This window comes from Meriones unguiculatus (genome assembly GCF_030254825.1).
Source record: "Meriones unguiculatus strain TT.TT164.6M chromosome 13 unlocalized genomic scaffold, Bangor_MerUng_6.1 Chr13_unordered_Scaffold_44, whole genome shotgun sequence".
NCBI classification, from domain to species: Eukaryota; Metazoa; Chordata; class Mammalia; order Rodentia; family Muridae; genus Meriones; species Meriones unguiculatus.
In genome coordinates, this window is record NW_026843651.1 from 2,532,841 (window position 1) to 2,551,374 (window position 18,534).

Below are 18,534 nucleotides of genomic sequence, written 5' to 3' on the forward strand. Positions count from 1 at the left end.
TGGGAAACTTAGAAGAGAGAATACGTGAAGTTTGTCTTTCTGTGTTTGGATTACCTCATATAATATGTTTTTTTTTCTAGTTCCATCTATCTACCTGTAAGTTTTATGTTTTTATACTACTCAATAGTGATGCATTTTAAAATCATGACCTAAAGAGCTAATATTTAATTCATTTTAAGGTTATTTAATAATTACATCATTTTGTGCCTTCTCTTTTCTTCCCTCCAAACCTTCCCATAGACCTCTTCTATTTCTCTTTCAAATTCATCTTCTTTTTTCAAATTGGTATTATGCTTTAAATATAAGTTGCTCAGTTTAATAATGTTACTTCCATTCATGTTTTCAGTGTTGATTGCTTGGTATTGGATAACTGATTTTATGCACTTTCCTGGAAATAGTTTTTTTTTTTTCTCACACTCTCAGCATTTATTAGTTCCCTGCATATATTTTCATAGGATTAAGGACAGTGGCTTCTTCCTAGGTCACTTTTGCATATCTATTAGCATTTCCAATTTTCAGCTCGTTTTTATACAGGTATATGGGTAAGCCTTTTTTTTCTTTATTTTTTATATTCGTCCATTATATTATGGGTGTAGCTTCTGGTATTATTAGGAGACACATTACCAGAACATACTCTGATCCTCTGTGTTATAGAATTTTTTTTTTTTACCTCCTGTTATGCATGATCACTGAGTCTTATATCTGGGATTGTTTTGTAGATGTATCAGATGTGACTGTTCTCCAGAATTCTGCCTTGTTATTGGTTGTGGTTTTCAATCGTGATTTTGGTTCAAGGAAAAGCTTCCTTGGTCAGTGTTGAACTATACATATCTATGTGCATTATTAAAAGTATTTAGGTTGCAACATGTTTATATTCATGCATGTACTTACATGTATTATAGGGATTTTATGTAGATAATTCACAGTATGATTGCTTAAAACTATTTCAAAAATTTACTGTTATTTCACTCACTTACTTCTTTTATATTTATCCTGTAAGACCTGGGGTTTCACAGCTCAGGAGTTCAAGATTTCACCCTTCTCAGGAATTCCCAGAGACCACAATCGATGCAAAAACAAGAGTTGTTTTTTTTTTTTTATTTCAATCGCGATAGGGTCACCCCACCAAAGGCAGGAGATGACTCAGAGCATGCAAAGCACAGTGTTTTTATACTTAAAAATCTGGCCACTTTTGCTCTATACATTGATTGGTCAGCAAGAATAGCATGAAGATAGTTTATAGCTAGTTGTTTGCAGTTTTTGGCTGTTTGTGAGTTTTCTCAAAACAACTCACCCTCCTCTTCAAGAGCTACCTACCTCTGGCTTCAATTCAAGGCTATCTTGGAGCAGTTCATCCTGCCATTTGAGAGCTATGTGCCTCTGGCTTTAATTCAAGGATGGGAATGGCCACAGCTGTTTTTCTTTTACAGTTGTTTTCATTCTCGGATGGGCTCTCATCCCCCCTTTTCTTTGTGTTCCAATTTTAACCCTAAAATTGTGGATCAACCTCAGAGGTTGATACTGCCTCTGGAGCATCAGGACCTGAACCACACTTACACATTCCCTGACGAAGGTGAGTAATCGGTTAACAATACAGGGTACTATTGTGACAAGGAGCAAAAGGGTAGCAAATGGTCCCAGTAAGAGAAGCACATAGGGGAGCCGACCATTATCCCATTTCAAAAGGGAGATTCTATTAATTCTCATCTCCTTTTTTCAAGATCTTTTTGTAACTTTTTAATCTTTCCTTTGACAATGCCTGATTTATTAGTGTAAAAACAGCATTTCTCCTGTAGGGTTAAGCAGATTCCTCCTTTTTTGGCCATAAGGAGGTCTAATCCACTCCAAGTCTGGAGAACTACTTCTGCTAAGGAATTGAGCTGGTCTTGGAGGTCATTGATGGTGCTCGAAAGCAATTGTACATCACTAATTAACTGTTGGGACAGTTTGTTGTACAGTTGTACAACAAGAGGTAAAAAAAAAAAATAAAAACTGTACCCAAACCAGCTGACCCAGTGCCTATTGAAGCAGTCAGCCCAATTCCCACTAACAGAGGAATGAACTGAATGGCTCTCTTCATTCTTCCAGCCATTAAGTCAAAGCTGGGGACGGACTGCCTCATCCCCTGGAATGATGCTAAGATCAGGGAGTTGCCAGTACACAGGTCCCAGTCAAATCTGTGGGCAAGAACGTATTGGCTATATTATTCCTGCATAAGAAAACAGTGTTATTGTCAGGGCAGAGAGCTGTGGAGATGTCAATTGTTGAATCACAAATGGCAAAGTAGCATCCCCTACAGGTAGATCTGAGCTATCATTTTTGTAGGGTTTGTCAAACAGGTAACATGTTGGTTGAAGAGAGACTGCACTCTCATAGGGGGTGCTGAGTGTCAGGACCCACACAGCAGTGGAATAAGTGGCATAAGAAGGGGGTAGATCCAGAGGAACAGGGTGCCCTTGTCAGAGGCAGAGCCAGCAGTCACTTTCAAGCAAATGATTGGTGTCATTTAGGAGGCTATGAGTGGCAGTAATAACATATAGTCTGGGGGTCTAAAATAAAGTTTCCTCTACTATCAGGAAGAACCAGAGGGTGGTAATTGAGGGATGAGTATTCTTTTTTTTTTATTAACTCTTCAATATATTGTTTAACCTGTTCTTGTCTGACCTTATCCTGCAGCCCTCCTCCATCTGAAAGGTGAATGGGAGGTACCTTTCTTCAGCATACAGGCTTCCCTACTGTCCCCCAAAAAAGGTCTTGGGGTAATTTAGATCCATGGCCTCCTGTTGGCACACAGTGGGACCAATCGTCTATCCTCATCTCCTCCCTGACTTGGTTCAATATGGCAGTGAAATAGGTGATGTTATCTTTTCCAGTACCTTGTTGCACAACCCTATAGCAACTGCTATGCACAGCGTGTTGATAGGTATCACAAGGGCAAGGCCTGGGGTACTGGGATTGGCGGGCAACTGCAGCCAATTTCTTTGCCCTCAAGTGAATCCATTTATACATCTGAGTTATTATTCTCTCAGCGTCTTCCTCTGGTAGAATGATCTTACCTTTGGAGTTAATCCATGCCCCCACGTCGGTGTCAAATATCCCCTTTTTTTGCCATATTAACTTTAAGTCACTTTCTGAGTAGTTTAGTCATTCTTCTCTGGGCAGTTCAGCAGTTAGTACCATTGGGACAGAGTTTCCTCTAGCAGCTGCTTTAGCCTCCTGATCGGCCATGTTATTCCCCTTTGCTGCCCTGGAAGTCCCCTTCTAATGTCCTGGGCAATGAATAATGCTTGCCTTGTCCAGCAGCAACAAGGCATTGAGCAAAGCCAAAACCTTGTCTTTATTTTTTATCTCTTTACCAGCTGATGTTAGCAGGCCTCTCTGCTGATAGATGGCCCCGAGCTCATGGGCTGTTGGTAAGGCGTACCAACTATCAGTGTAGATGTTTATCTTTTTTCCCTTTTCCAGAGATAATGCCTGGGTTAAAGCAATCAATTCAGCTCGCTGAACAGATGTGTCCTCCGGCAACGCCTGGGCCCATATTACTTTATGTCCATCTACTACTGCTGCCCCTGCCTTTCTCTTCCTGTTCTCAAAAAACTGCTCCCATCCATGTAGTATGTTACCTCGGCATTGGGCAGAGGCTGATCTTTCAATTCCTTTTGCAATCCCTGTTCCTCTACTAGAACCTGCAAAAAATCATGCTCCAGGGGCTGAATTTCTGGATCCTGCAATATGGTGGCAGGGTTTAGCCTTGTAGCCAGAGCAAAAATGACTCTATCATTATTCAAGAGCAAGGCCTGGCATTGTGTCATGCGGGCATTCGTGAGCCAGCAATCAGGTGGCTGCCTTATGACACTCTCAAGGGCATGAGGAGCACAGATGGTGAGGTCCTGTCCCAGAGTCAGTTTGTCTCCATGTTTTACTAGTGCCGCCACTGCTGCTATTATTTACAGGCAGGTTGGCCATCTTGCCACTACTCAATCAAGCATTTTGGATAGATAGGCTACTGGTCTCTTCCAGGGTCCAATTTTCTGTGTTAGCACCCCATTGGCCATTCCCTGATTCTCACACACATAGAGATAGAAGGGTTTGGTTACATTAGGGAGTCCCAATGCTGGGGCCAATATTAAGGCTTGTTTGATATTACCAACTGCAGCTTGTTCATCCTTTCCCCAGATGAAAGAGTCACTGCCCTTTGTAAGGGCATGCAGAAGGGCTGCCATCTTGGCAAATCCCAGAATCCACAGCCAGCAAAACTCCGTTGTACCTAAAATTTCCCTCAGTTGTTCAGTAGTACGTGGAGAGGGAATATGAAATACAGTCTCTTTTCTAGCCTCCGACGGCCATCTCTTTCCCTCTTTTAATATATATATCCCAGATAACTGACCTGTTTCCTGCAGGATGGGACTATTTCGCTGTAGCTGAGCTCACCCATCTCTTGCAACAGCTGGTTGGTGGCCTCAAAACAGCTTTCTTTACAATCTGCTGCTAATAGTATATCATCCACATATTGGAGATGAGTTACCTGGGGATTGGTGGCCCGGAGGTGTGCCAGGTCCAGGTGTAGGGCTTCATCTTCCTTTTGGGACAATCCTGGATCCAGTGTCCTTTCTCCTTGATATAGGCACACTGATCCTTAGACAGAGGGCCCCTCCGATTTCCAGGAACTCTCCAGGATCCTAGTCAATTTTATGTCTTGCCTCTTATCCTTTCTCTTTCTCTCCCTTCCTGCTCTTTCTGCTTTCTTTCCTCTTTCTCTTCTTCCATCTCCTGGCTGTAGAAAACCTTTAAATCCTTCAAAGTCTTGTCCTGTAAACCCTCTATTTTCTGGAATTTTCTACAAATATCTCTGGCTGACGGGTCTATAAAGGTTATAGTCACCATTGGCTTAGGCTCATCTGAGATAGGGTCATAGGGCGTAAACCAACAGTATGCCTCTATCAGCCATTCAAGAAAGGCTGCAGGAGATTCATCTGGAACCGGAACCATCTCTCTTACCTTCGTCAAATCGGTGGGATTTCAAGCGGCCCCATGGAGACCCGCAATTAGGGAATAGACTCTACCTCCAGATGTGTTGTAATCCCAGTTGGTGCGGGTGAGGGGAAAGCCATCATGAATCTCATTAGGGAGGATGGAAGGCCTCCTGTCCATTCCAGGAACAGTCTTTCTTGTCCCAATGAGGACCCGTCTCATTCCTCAGTAGTTCAGAGTGCCTGCAAGTGTTTCTGGCAATCATCCCAAGTGGGCTGGTGAATAGGACAGATTCAAACAAATATGTGCCTTTTATCTCACCTCCAAGAAATGATAGTCACTGCCTGTCCCATAATAAAGTCGTCCATCAAGAAAGTCAAAGAAGCAACAATGATAGAGACAAAGAGAATAAGACAGGCAGTTAGACAAGGACAACCTTACCGGTGGTACCATAGAATTCTGATTGAGAGGCTGCCTCATGGCGGCTGTCTCTGAAGAGAAACAGATAGGAGGAAGACCATCAGGACCTAGCCTCCCCAAATGGAATCTGGAACATCCTCCAGTTCCCAGTCAACCGATATTCTGACAAGTCTGTCTATCTCAGGGACTGAGCATATGACCAAAAATATCCAGATAGGTGACTAAAGAGAAACAGTGGTATACCAGAAATCAGACTAACCTGCTCAGAGCTTGACCTCTGAGCCCAGCCAGTTGAGGGGTAAGGAAGGGCACACTCTTTTCTGGGCAACGCACCAAAATGTAAGACCTGGAGTCTCACTGCTCAGGAGCTCAGGATTGCGCCCTTCACAGGAACACTCACAGACCACAACTCAATGCAAAAGCAAAAGGTTTTATTGCTGTCGAGATAGGGTCGCACCTCCAAAGACAGGACATGACCCTGAACATGCAAAGCACAGGATTTTTATGCCTGAAAATCAGATCACTTTTGCTCTATACTTTACAGCTGGTTGTTTCTCAGAACAGTTCATCCCGCCCTTCAAGAGCTATCTGCACCTGGCTTCAATTCAAATAATCACAGTTGTTTTTCTCATTCCCAGGTGGTCCCTCATTTGTTCTGATGATGAAGTCACTGAATAATGTCATGTTGCAGTGTTAAGAGTGCAGGGATCTGTTAAGGAGCCTGTGCAAAACAACAGCGTCATTCACTAAGGTAATTCAAGGCCCTAGAGAAGACTTTTCACTAACTTCATACAGAGATTGGGTTCAGCTCTAAAGAGGGCAGTACCAGACTGACACCAGATAAGCACTGATGCCATTCTTGGCACATGATACTGAAAATACCACATGTAGGAGAGTATTTAGAGCATGAAAAGGAGGAGCGGCCCCAAGAGATGAATGATTAAGAGAGACAACTGCTATTGGCTCTCAGGAGCATCATGCCGACCTCACAGGACAAGCTACAGCTAGAGTTCCCAGTTCTCAAAACACCCGGTGTGCTATTTTGGGTGAATCTGGGAATTTACCAAAAAAAACTGTGAGTTTATAATCTCTAGAATGCAAAATAGGAGGTGTGTTAACACAGAGGCAAGTGGTCCCTTTACTCACAGAAGGGAACAAGCAGATTTTGGCTCCAAGGGAATGCAAAGGTTCCCGGGGTTTCATGGCAGCTGTGGCAAAGGAAAGCACTGGTCTAGAGATCACTGCTCCAAGAGGGACATACAGGCTAACCTCTTGCCATCGGTAAACCAACAGAGGGGCCTGTCAGGCTTAGGCCCCTCATGCAACAATACGAGCTGTCTCCCATCAGGCAGCCATGAGGTACTAGGCAGGTAGGAAAATCTCAACTGAGGATTTCAGATTTGATACACACCACTGCATGCAGCAGCACAGCTTTGCATCTGGCTGCAGATAAACCTCTGACCCTATCCGCAAGAGTTCTATGTCACAAAGGAAATACAGATGTTTATGGACCTGTGTATTCAGGGATGGTAAAGAGGATCTCTGGAAGAAGCAGAATAACTTCTAAAGGATCTATTGTACACCCAGGTACTGTCGATGGGGACTGCAAGAAAAAAGTTAAAATTATGGTGCATGTAAAATAGGAGATGCAAAAATAAGGCAGGAGTAGAATTGCTCAGCTGTTACTGTTCTCCTCCATCTAGGGCAAAGCCACACCCTGAAGAACGACAGGCACATTTGGCAGTCCCAGAAATTGTGTGTTCTGGAAAACAGTGCCTAATGATCAGAGATGCAAATTAATGGCAGCAACAAGTAGTGTTAGTTGAAATGCAGGAGATGACTTCAGTATCCTCTCCCAAAAGTCTTGGGATCCACAATGTGTGCTTCTGAGGTTCATACACAGTTTCTAGGAATCTGTAAAATTTCTCCAGTAGGACAAAGTGTACTGTGGATTAAATAGTGGAACCAGAGGGGCCAAGAGGGAACTTGACACCTTCTGTGGCCTGCCACTGAAGGAGAAATTCAGAAATCATTCCAGGAGTCTTTCTGCAGGATAAGTCTTCTCTCTGCCCAAATGCTTAGACTTGCACGGTCCTAACCATATTTAGATTGTTGAAATCATACACCAGGAGACTGGAGCTGAAAGGAACTTAAGGCAGACAGCACACGCAGAATGCAAGATCTGTTCTAGCCACGTTCCTCCTTGAGCATCAGCCAGAGCTGAATGAATGACCTTGTTAAAGTAGGCAAAGGCTGCTCGTGGCTTAAGCCTCTTCTCCTTGCCTGATCATCAGAAGCCGTGCCTTAGACTCTCCCCTCAAACTCCTTGTGGGCCAACACAGGTGTGTATTGTGAGCTACGGAGTGGAATTAAGGTAGAACACAAGACCACCTGTTTCTGGAAAGGCTGCTTTAGGGTGGGCTATGGGAAAATTCGCAGGAGGAGGGAAGGGTTGCACAGATTGGAAGCAGAAGAATGTTCCACGGTTTAGCCTGTAATAGGAGGCCCTTAGGTAGTGGGTGGGGCCTCAGGTTGGTATTTCAAGGGGAGTAGCAGGCCCCTTTACGCATTTGACATAGCCTGCACCATCCTGGGAGTTGTTCTGAGTAGACACTGGAGAGGAAGAACTCCTGTCAAAGTGTCCTCGGCAGGATGAAAGATCAGGCAGATGTGGGTGGCTGCAGCACGGCAAAGACATCCCGGCGTCAAAAGACTGTTTGGCAGGCCAAGCAGAAGGAGGTCTTGCTCTCAGTTTTCGCCAAGACACCTTACCCGAGCTTCAGGACCAGGCAGGAACTGGCCAGGGAATTTGGGGTTCCAGAGTCCTGCATCCGCGTGTGGTTTCAAAACCGCAGAAATAGGACTGGCGTGTTGAGGAAGACCTCAAAACAGACCACGCAGGCTCCGCCATGAAGCCTCCCAACAGCCTCCTGAAAAGCTTGTCGCCAGGGTACAACAAGCAAGAGGCCCGCCCTCAGAACGGAGAAGGCCTTGAACGCGGCTTAGTCCAGCGCAGATCAGCATGCTAGTGCAAGCTTTTGAGATCTCTCCATCCCCAGACTATGCCACGAGGGTGCAACTGGCCCTGAGCACAGGTTTGCCTGAGGACACTGTCCACATATAGTTCCAGAACAGAAAGGCCAGGCAGAAATGCTGTTGGAGATAAGCCCCGAGAAACTTCTGACCTTTTCTCATTCCCCCCACCCTGCTGTACCTGGTTGGCCAAAATCCTGCTTGACAGTTACAGAAATGTGCTAACTGTACTTTGACATCCTAAAATAACTGCAAAGTGTTCCAGGCCCCGGGCCAAGACGATTCTGTAACTTCCACCCTGCCCCTTCCTGATCTGAGAGGCTCTAAAGTAGGCCTTTCCAACCTGTCCCTTCCTGAGCTGAGAGACTCTAAAATAGGCCTTTCCAACCTACCCCTCCCTGAGTAAAAAGGATTCTGCACTGTGCTCCTCCCTCGCCCCGCCCCTATCTAAGGTTGGCCTTAAAAGCCTACTTCGGTTCAATAAAATTTGACTCCTGACAAGTGCACATTTGCTTGAGTCCTTCCTTTCTCTGGGTCGGGGCAAGTGGCGCCCAACGTGGGGCACGAGGTATGGGTCAAGTCGGACGGACCCCCAGAGTAAAGACCTTGATCAAGGCAGTCTCTGAGGCTCCCGCTTTGGCACCCGAGGAGCAGCAACGCCTGGTGAGTTTCTATTTTACATTTCCGTCCCATAAAGATGGGCCATTCTTTGTCTAAAGAAGCCGCTTTTGTAAAGGATTTAAAGGCTTCTCTCAGGGAGAGAGGAATACGGGTTAAAAGAAAAAGGACTTAATTAAGTTCTTTGTTTTTGTGTTGGACATTTGTCCATGGTTTGCTATTGATGGGCCAGAGATAGGCCGAAAAGTAGGATCAGGTTGGAGCCTGCCCTCTCGAGGACCTTAGAGAAAGAGGTCGAGATAAAGATAATAATTATCCCCCCGTCATTACTGTTAATTCCCTAGCTTTCCCCATTTTTCCCAAAGAAGGCCCTGACCAATTAGACCCCTCAGAGGAGAGTGATTTGAAAGAGGCTTCCAAGTAGCATAACTCTGATTGGCCACCTACACTTGGCAGTGCAAGCAAATGTTAAGAGATAGTACATAAAAAAGAGCTGGTACCAAAAAGCCTCCTAAAGAAGAGATAGACCTCATCTCATTACAAATTGAGGATGAAACAGTGTCAGGGGAAGAAACTGCTAAGTCTCATAGCCTACTTCCTTTGTGCTGCTTCCCTTCCACCCAAAACAAAAAAGGCCCCTAGGTGGGCTGGGGCAAATGGCATGGATCAGAGCCGTAGCCGTAGCACGGTGAGCAGGAGGAACGGGGACTCTACTTGTCTCCTTCCCACTCCCCTACCGAGGGCCAGGCTTGCGGAGAACTGGGTGGATGAGAACGCCCAAACCCTCAGAGGCGTAAGACCTGCCTCTGCCAGCTGCAGAGCTTAGCAAGACTGCAATTTACTCCGCCCCCTCCCACCAGCTTCAGCCAGTGTCAGCTTCAGCCAGCTCTCGAACAGAAACCAGAAAGATGGAGCCACTTCTAGTTTTAAAGATTAAATTGTGTTCACTGATAAATTCTGAATTTTTCTAGTTCTGAGTGAAAATCATGGTTATGCTCTCTATATATATTTAAATGTTTAAAAAGCAGGTACCGTGGTTGTTTTTTGTCTTTGTCTCTGTGTTTAGTTTTTGTGTGCCGGCTGTAAGTGTCTAAATGTTTCTGTGCAATGTTTGTGCATGTAGTATTTTCTGTTCTTTGTTCTTAAAATTCCTGAGCTTGAGGTGTCTGTATCTGAGTAGCAAGACGTGATCAAGGTGGTCACAGCTGCCAAAGTTCAGGGGGACGCCCCTAACTTCATCAGTATTTTCAATAAATTTGGCCAGCTGGTTAATGTTTTTCTTATCTGAATGTCTCTGTGCAGTATTTTTTCGTGTCTACCTTCTGTTTTCTGTTCTAAAAGGCCTCATGAAGTGTGTGCCTACGTGTTTGTGGGGTCTATGAACGCATGTGTGTGGGTTGCCACCTGGTGTATGAGGTGCCTCAGTGCCTCGCCACCAAATTGTTTATACTGGTAAATTCTGGTTTTAAAATCTGGTTTTGACTTTTAAAATTATGGTTATGCCTTGTGACTTCTCTCCTACAAAAGGGATACTTTATTTTGATATTGCAAAAAAGGTTTTTTAAAAAAAAATTGTTTAAATGTTTAAGGCTATAATAAAATGTTTAAAGTTTATCAGGCATTTGGGTATGACAATAATTTGGGTATTTATCAATTTTACTAAATGAAACCCTGCCGTATTGTTTGTCCTAATTGAAAACATTGCAGTTTTTAAAATGTATCGTATGGAGAGCTGTTTGTTAAGCTGCTTTATGGAAAAACGTTTCCACCCTGTTCTTTACCTTGAGACAAAGAAAAGAGGAAGTTTAACCAAGTTCCTTAAAACTTGTTCTAAGTTCCTTAGAGTTTATGTGACCTTGGACCATATTGTCTGCTACAGGGAAGTTATTTTAAAAAGAATTTGGCAGTTTCAGAACTCCTCTTTGTATTAATGTAATTTGTTTTTGCTTTGCCTATAAAAAGCAAACTGCGGATGCTGGGCTCCAGCAGGATCATGTTAGGTTGGAAAGGATTTTGATGAGAGTTTTTATGTTGTCTAAAAATGCAAGACAGAGCAAAAAAATAAGCATGTCTGGTTAAGCCAGAAAAAAAAAAAGCTAGAAACCTAAAGGTATATAGAACGTTGCAAAAGGTTAATAAATGTATGTAACCAGAGGACAAAAACTGTATTGTTATAATTCATTTAAAAGGCTGGTGATTCCTCATTGCAAAATGTTTTCTTATGCTCTTTTAAGGGGAAAAAATTCTGGCTAATAGGTTTGGTATGGCTAAAATAATTTATACAGTTTAAGAGAGTTCTGTACTGTTCTGTTATGCAGTTGGTTCTAAAACTTATTTGAGCTCCATATATAGTCAAAGATGACCCTGAACTTTTGGTTGTGGGGGATTGTACACGTGGCTAGCCGCCATGATCGTTCAGGGATGGAGAGTGTGTGGAGCTGTAGTTTTGCCGAATCTCCTGCTAGTGGGGATGTGGCTACAGCCAAATATGGAAGAGCAATTAGCTTCAACCTGTGTCTTCTCTGAGGAGCGAGCCTGAGAGAAGGTCAGGGGCTCTTCAGGAGAAGAATTGAGTCCATTTGGCTTGATTGCTAGGTGATGTTATCTCTCAAGCATAGATCTGGTCATTCTTCTTTGCAGAGTGGAGGTCTTTGCTTGCTCACTTCCTTATCTCTGCCCGAGCAGAGGACCAGGGTCTGGGGTGGTTACATTCTTCTGTACTCTGGAAAAGTACTGTGAGGCTTTAATTAACACGGGCCTGAAACTCGAAAATATGGACATTCAGCTGTGGAATGTTTCTGGCATATGGATACAGAAAGACAGTTTGCTACTGTCCCATGAAAAGATCCTTCTGACAACAAATGGCATGGTCCAGGTCCTGTCCTGATACGGGGCAGAGAAGCAGTTTGCATCAATTCTAAAGAGATAGATGCAGCCAGATGGTTGCCAGAACGATTAGTAAAGCATATTGATAATAATTATAACACTCATCAGTCCAGGGTAAAAGAATTACCCTGAGACCATATTCCTTTTATATCTCTTTACAGAAGTGATGGAAAAAAAAAAAAAACAAACAACTGTTTCAATGGACTGTGATCCTTTGCCTCCAGCTGATATATTTTCATGGTGGACTTAAGCAGCACAGGAATGGGCTCCTTCCCTATCTCCTTCCTTTCCCTGGTCCCCTGCTTATCTTATTGATAATTCTTTCAATAGGACCTGTTCTTTTCAATACAATTAAGGCTTCTATTAAACAGCAGATTGAGGCCCTAAAGGTACACCCCATCCAGGTACAATATCAAAGGCTAGAGATGGTCAGCCAAGACTATGAATAGGTCTAATGCTAATCATCCCAGTGAGCTGAACCAGTTAGCCTGTGATGGGTAAGAGAACCCACAGTGGTCTTCTGTTCCCCCCCTTTTTTTTGCCACGTAAGACAGGAGCTCAGCCAATCGCTGCTGATGTATCCAATGACGAGCTTAGCAACGGTTGAAGACCCCAGATTCCCGCCTAAGACAGGCACGGTTCCCTTGGTATTATGGCCTTGTAAAAATAAAATAAAGGGGGACCTTCTGGCACCTTGCTGCCCCCTAAATTTTGGCATCTTGCTTGACCGGACTTATCCGGATACAATAGTGCATTCCTGGCTGACCTGGAGCTTTCGATAAGATCATCTTCCTGAAATACCTTAAATCCTAATCTCCCTCAGGGCTTCCTAAGTAACTCTTCTGAGGAACTTTCCAAATTACCATTATTAACACATCTTGGTGGGCCATCCTGTGATTTCTAGTCACTTAGTAACCCTGCCAAAGGCAATTACATTCCTTTTGCCTCTGCCCGTCAACAAAGAGGCCATACATCAAATTAACACCACTGATTTTCAGGAATGCTGGGTGTGTTACTCACCACGGCCACCCTTATATGAGGGCATAGCCTTACCCTTAGAAGTAATTACAACTAATAATTCTAATGCCTTACGGTGGCAGCACCCAGAGGGAGTCAGCCTTACAGTCACACAGGTGTCTGGGATTGGAACGTGCCTGTTGGGACCTTCTATGCTTCCCCTGGTGGTTTTACAAGAAATTTGCAATATTACTCTTGTAAATTCAAGCTTTACATATATTGCTGCACCTAATGGCACTTATTTTGCCTGCTCCACTGGTCTTACTCCTAATCTTGTAAGCTCCACCATTCTATGAGGGGATAGCCATGATGAGTGGCCCTGTCCCCACCAATGAAACTGCTGACTTACTTTGGCATGCCCCCCCTGAGGGAGGCTTTACCCTTAGTTTGGTTTCGGGATTCGGCTACTGCCTTGTTGGGCCCAACATGCTCCCCCCGCGACCATTACAATCGGTCTGTAATCAGACAATTGTTGTCAATTAAACATTTTCTTATACAAAAGCCCCAAATAATACTTACCTTGCTTGCGCCACAGGACTCACTACCTACATTATTAATAAGGATTTATAGATAAAAAAGACTATTGTGTTGTCATTGTTATTCTTCCCCGATTTTTTGTCCAAGACCCCGATAGTTTTTTTATTTTTCTATAATAATGGCATACCTATAAAATAAGAGAGCCCCTAGCTGCTATTACCCTTACGGTACTTCTGGGCTTGAGTGCCGCAGGAGCTGGAACTGGTATTGCCTCTATGGTCACCTCTCAACAACATTTCTCCCAGCTCCAATCGACTATTGACAAAGACTTGAGTGAACTCCGAGAGGGAGTTCAAAATTTTAAAGATTCTGTGGCTTCCCTTTCTGAAGTAGTTCATCAAAACCGGCGAGGCCTTGACTTAGTTTTTCTAAAAGAGGGAGGCCTTTGTGCCGCCCTTAAAGAGGAATGCTGTTTTTATTCTGATAAGACTGGATTGGTACAAAACAGCTTAGATAAGGTCAAAAAGAGCCTAGAAGAACGCAAAAAGGCTCGAGAACAACAAGAATCCTGGTATCAAAATTGGTTCGCCACCTCACCGTGGCTTTCCACCCTCCCTCCCAGTTTTTTGGGCCCCCACATGGGCCTATTCTTGCTCCTCTCTTTTGGCCCTTGGGCCTTTAATCATCTCACAAACTTTGTTAAGAACCAGGTAAGCTCCGTAATCAAGCCCGTTGGAGTCCACTACCATTGCCTGGCTGGGGAAGAAGAATCTGTGGTAGAGCTTCCACCTGATGCCCCAGCTTCCCGCCCCCTCGATTTCTCCACCCTAATATCCCCTGGCCCAAGATGGAAGTTCTGGGGCCGCTCTCCCAACTAGATCTTGACCCTTTACGATTCTCACAATTGGCTGACCAATTTTGCTAAAATTAATTCAAACATATTAAGCAAATGTCTTATTGCTCTTAACTTGGGGTTGGCTCTCATTCTTTCTGAGGAGAGTTAATGCGTTACACTTTCACAAACTGCGCGGTCTGGTAAGTCAGTGACGGTTGTGTGCAAGTCAGTCTTCGCCCACCTAAGACAGGACAGCCTCGCAATAAGAGGAGGTTGCTCCAATGACGGGTAACAGCCAAGCATTGCCTTCCACCAGGCTCAGACCCCGTTTGTGCCCCTGATCATAATGAGGACTTGTGCCCGCCGCACTTGTTGATATGCGCTGTCTATGGCCCTAGCACTCTGAGGGTTTTGTCCCATTGTACCAGAAGTGACATAGACTGTCAACAGTGGTGGTGACGTCCTGCTTTAGGGAATGCAGCCTCCAAAACTTGCTTGTGTGGATAACCCGAGTAAGCTATACAAATTGGCTCTTCCAAAATGCCTTTTTTATGCTCATTGAGAATCCTAAAGGGTCCCCTTTTAGGAAAGAGATAAAAAGGGAGGAGATGTTGGGAACTAAGCCCTGGGACCCTCCCTAAGAGCCTGGCCTGCCAGATAAGCATCGGAGGTCAGCAGGCCATAGTTTCTTATGACCCATTGTTCCCTAAACTGTTTGCTTTGGGACACATCCATGACCACAGATATTAATGAAAGACTCCCAGGAGCCTATCTAGAAGGGGAGACCCCGCTTCCCAAGGAACAGCGAGACCAGCCTTCGGATGCAAGCTGCAAGAGGTTTATTTTGATACACAGGTACCCGGGGCGACCAAGCCTATCGGAGGACTTGCGCGCCTCTCGGTTGGGGTGACGGGTTTTTATAGGGCTCAGGAGCAGGAGGCGCGGTTACAGAAGCGAGCATAGTTACAGGGTTCTGATTGGGTGGTTTGAACAAAGCCGTAGTTAAGTCACGTACCCAGAACAGGGAAGGCGGGAAGGCAGATTGTGAGCCGAGTCACGTACCCACCCGGAACCGGGAAGGCGGGAAAGAATGCAGCGAGGTAGCTATCCCCTCAGGGAACTTACTCTATACTGCGCCTACTCTACATAGTGTTAACAATCGCTGCTTATCTTTTGGTCTTTCATTTCCCCCTTTCCTATGATCATTTGAAGACCCAATCTTGGGTCTTCCAGATATTACCCCTTGTATCTTATAGATTTATTTTTATAATGGGATCTGGGGTTCCTTCAGGGTGGATATAGGGGTAGTAAGGCAAGGAGAACTATTACAGGATCTCTCTAGGCTTTTAGCCCAGTTGCTGCAATATTAGTGTCCATTTCAGCTAAGCAGATGTCCAAGACAATAGCTAATGCCAGGGAGCCCCTTTTGACTTAGCATTTCAGCCTGCTAGGGGGGATTTGGGCGTAGATCCATCTTCTGGAGCTTCTTCGAGCTGACTGTTGGACCGTAGGCATCAGGGGCTAGGAAGGCTGAAATGCCAGTCAAAGGCTGGGCAATGGGGAAGTCCCAAGCATCTGGTTCGTTGATCCACCCGAAGAGGCAGGGAGCAATCATGTCAGTTTCCAGGAAGTCCAGATCTCAGCTTGCAGTCCACGGCTGATCCCGGACAGAGTTAAACAGGTGAAGATCTGCTGAGACAAATTCAGACTGGAGACAGAAGTTAAAATTTGTTTATTAAATAGGAAAGATCAGGGAAAATCTCATCTGCGATCCTTTTGAGCTATGCCAGATCCAGGTCACATCCTGAAACTCATATGAAATTTTAGTACACAAAAGGAAATACATAATTTTAAATACTCAGAAAAGTAACATATCAGCAAATCAAACATTTTGAGAGTAGCAGGTAAAACTGCATCCCACTGAATGAGTATCAGTTAGCTGTTTTTTTGTTTTGTTTTGTTTTGTTTTATAACCTGTATACACAACTTAAGTGTGTCCACAGTAACATTTTTTTTTCTGTGGGCATAGCTGTTTGTAATTAGTCACGAATGAAGCTTGGCCATTTTTATACACTCAGCATATACTTTTAGTTTTCACTTTCACTTTTATGTTTATACTGGAAAGTTAGGCAGAAATACATTACTGGCTTTTAGTGCTAAACCCTGGATGCTTGGATTTTCCTTAACAAAGCAACTAGAAGGAATAGGTTTAGGATATTTCTGTGTCAAAATCTACCCCAGAAATGGCAGATATTAAGAATACCTTACTAAAAGCTATGACTTTTGGGTCAGATACACACATTAAACAGATGTTTTTAAAATAATGAGAAGCACCTTTAGTTTATCTTTAGAAGCCAACAAAGAAAATTAAAATCTTAACCTGGTGACTGAATAATAAGCAGTTATTGTTCCATCAACTTATCATAACTCTATTGATCAATGCCAAAACTCTGAACTTTTAAAATTTTATAACATAAGCACAACAGTAGCAAAGAGGAGGGAGAAATTTAAAATATCTCCCATTTTTAATCTGCTTTAAAATATTTATCTCTTTATAACTTATAATTATATCTTTAAAAAAACTACTTAGACTCTCCAATCTTTTGAATTTATCAACCCTGAAACATTTTTTTAAACTAAATAATAACACTCTAGATTTTTACAACCTAAACTTCTATATTTTCAGACCCTATATAAGCTCCACTTATTTATCTTAAGACACAGGCAACTAACATGAGTACTGTGAGCAAGGCAAACCTGTCTTTTTTCTAAGTAAGAGATCTAGTACTCTGTGGTTCTAGCTAATGTGCTGATCAATGAGCTAACAGTCGATCTAATTGTCTTTTCTCTAGCTGCAAAGCTACTGTAAGCTTAGCATATCCATCAAGGTGTTCAGAGACCTGAGAAGGATAAATTATAAGCTAAATAAATACCAATCCATGTGCCAATCAAAATGACAGGGATGACTAGTTAGCCCATTACCTAGGCAGTGTCCCTGGCTCCTGTGTTTCAGCATCCTGAACAGATGCAGTTCTGCCAGGCACAGAAGATAAGAGACTGTTTCTGTGGGGAAATAAACGAGAGAATGGCCTCACCTCGCCCTTAGCAACGTGAAACATTGACTCCAGGTGTCCACAGTTTTGGCTGGGCCTCAGCAGTGGGCCAGTTGAGGCAATATTGCCCAGTGGTTAGCATACCACAATCCAGAGTAGCATTCATCTGTCGTTGTGCCCAAATCTTCTCGGAGACCTTGGGGGACCTACTGCCAGGATTGCGGGACTTCCTGTCACAATAAGCTTACACATGTTAAAATGCCCAATTCAGATTTCTGACAAGCTTGAGGGCCAGCATATCTGAGTTACTCTGTTTTTATCATCTGCTCTAAACTGTGTCCTATAAAACAGAATGCTATGATCTCTGATTCTAGCATATTTTCGAGATGCATGTCCTAGAAGTATATATTTTAAGACAAATAGACAAGAGACTAGGTAAGGCTCAACTGCAGTATTTAGCATGACTTTAAATCTGTTCTTTCTGAACTAAAATCAAAGCAAACCTTTTAAGCGGATACAGTTTATAGAGAGGCTAGCTAATCTTGCTGCTCCTACCACTTGCATTAAAATTGAACAGTAAAAAGCTTTGAATTTAGCACTAATGACTAAACATATCTCCGGACCAGCATGGCGGCTGGCCACGTGTAACTGAACTGAGCTGGAATCCCTAAACAAACATGGCAGCCAAACTACAGCTTTACGCACTCTCTATTGCTGAACCATCATGGCGGCTGGCCACGTGTAACTGAACTCAGCTGGAAGTCTTAAACAAATATGGCAGCCAAACTACAGCTTTACGAGCTCTTCATTGCTGAACCATCATGGCGGCTGGCCATGTGCTAGCATTAGCACAGGCTGTGACTGACAATACCAAACATGGCCATTAGGTGCTGATGATACAGCAAACACTTCGGAGCTTCCATAATCCCCCACAACCAAAAGTTCCCAGTAATCGAACAAGCTTTAGAACCAACTGCATAACAGAACAATTTTAAACTGTAATTATTTTAGCCATACCAAACCTATCAGCTAGAATTTTTTCCTTAAAAGAGCATAAAAAACATTTTGTAATGAGGAATCACCAGCCTTTTAAATGAAGTATAACATTTTAAAATACAGTTTTTCTTTAAATCGTATTAACTCTCTGGCTTTTTATAACACATCCACTAACCTTCTGCAACATGCTATATATACCTTCAGGTTTCTAGCTTTTCTTTTCTGGCT